This window comes from Engraulis encrasicolus, chromosome 22, assembly GCF_034702125.1.
Source record: "Engraulis encrasicolus isolate BLACKSEA-1 chromosome 22, IST_EnEncr_1.0, whole genome shotgun sequence".
Lineage (NCBI taxonomy): Eukaryota > Metazoa > Chordata > Actinopteri > Clupeiformes > Engraulidae > Engraulis > Engraulis encrasicolus.
The window spans coordinates 13439027-13440336 of NC_085878.1; the positions used below are offsets into that span (position 1 = coordinate 13439027).

Below are 1310 nucleotides of genomic sequence, written 5' to 3' on the forward strand. Positions count from 1 at the left end.
TCAGAGTATGCCCAATGCTATTCTCAATATTCGCTTCCTGCAGGACAGAGAAGTTCTGCGTGTAGGTCTCTGCAAATGGATGTAAAGAAAGGTGGGACATTTAAATCTGAATCAAACTTGGCATAACAGATTTACACAGATATTTTTTACGGAGAATATACCTGCTAATCTTACCTGTTATAACTTTGCAAAGGGTCAGGTTCTGGAATGCATGCACGTTCTATTCCTCCTCAGGCTGTAATGTCCCAGGACATGGTGTGTGGGTAGCCACCCACGGCGGACAGCAGCTGCCGTATTCACCCATCCCAGGCTTTCCCAAGGTCTACAAAAATTAAAGCAGATGATGAAAATGAAATATGAAAACTAATATGGAAAACATTATGTGGTCTATCTTCATTAGCCAAACCAGTACATTATACATTATATACAGCAACACATAATTCACATAATTATGCCAAAATAATTACCATTTGGTTTCTCATTTCTGGTTGAGCCAGGCTTCTGGCTAGCTCCACCAGCTTATGCTCTCTGCTGCACTGGACCAACAGCAGGTCGTGGCATGTTCAAAGCCATGGCAGCCTTCAAAGTCATGGACTTCCTCTCCATAACCTCCATCTTCCTTGTCATTGGCCCCATGTGCTCTTCCATGGCTACATTTGTGATATAATTCATTTTAGTGTAAGAACATAATATACATGTCATACTATATGTGAATATGTGTGTAGTAGGCCTACTTACCATGTACTTTATGAATTCTGTTATCCTCAAAAGGGTCTTCTTGTGTTCCTCCAGGACTACAGGTGGAATTGAGATGAAATTCATTTTAGTTCAAAACACTTTTGCTGTATGGACATCAACAAGTACACGGAGCGCATACACTTTATAACAACAGCAATACCAGAAGCCCCCTCCTCTTTACCATTCCAGATGTTTTTGAATGGATGATGTTTGTGCCTCAAATCTTCCGAATGGCTGGGTGCTGTGCCATGAGTTTGGGAGGGAGTGGCAGCTTCACAGCTGTGAGGCATTGACATATCTGGATAGAAAGATGACACTAATGTAATTCCTTTAATAGTGGGCTTCTTATGCATATAATTTCAAAACATAAACCCATGTTAACACATCAAATAACTGAAAAAACGTACATGATGGTGGTGGAGGTGTAGATCTGAAAAGAAAACAAAATCTCAGGTCAGGTCACTCGTCCATCTCCACCGGGTGTGGAATGTGTTGAGGTCCATGGTGTTGTCTTCTGCCTGAGCCTGGTCTCTCCTTGCTGCGTCTCGCCAAGCCTGTACAGCAGTAATGTG

At 42.1% G+C, this 1310-nt stretch overlaps 1 long non-coding RNA gene across 1 annotated transcript; it reads right to left on the reverse strand.

The window, feature by feature from the left end:
• Nucleotides 1-320: 320 nt before the first annotated feature.
• On the reverse strand, nt 321-1043 carry LOC134438886 (uncharacterized). Its single transcript, XR_010032681.1, has 3 exons — nt 920-1043; nt 739-794; nt 321-650 (listed from the first exon to the last, which is right to left on the reverse strand). It is a non-coding gene; the product is annotated as an uncharacterized LOC134438886 (long non-coding RNA).
• Nucleotides 1044-1310: the final 267 nt, after the last annotated feature.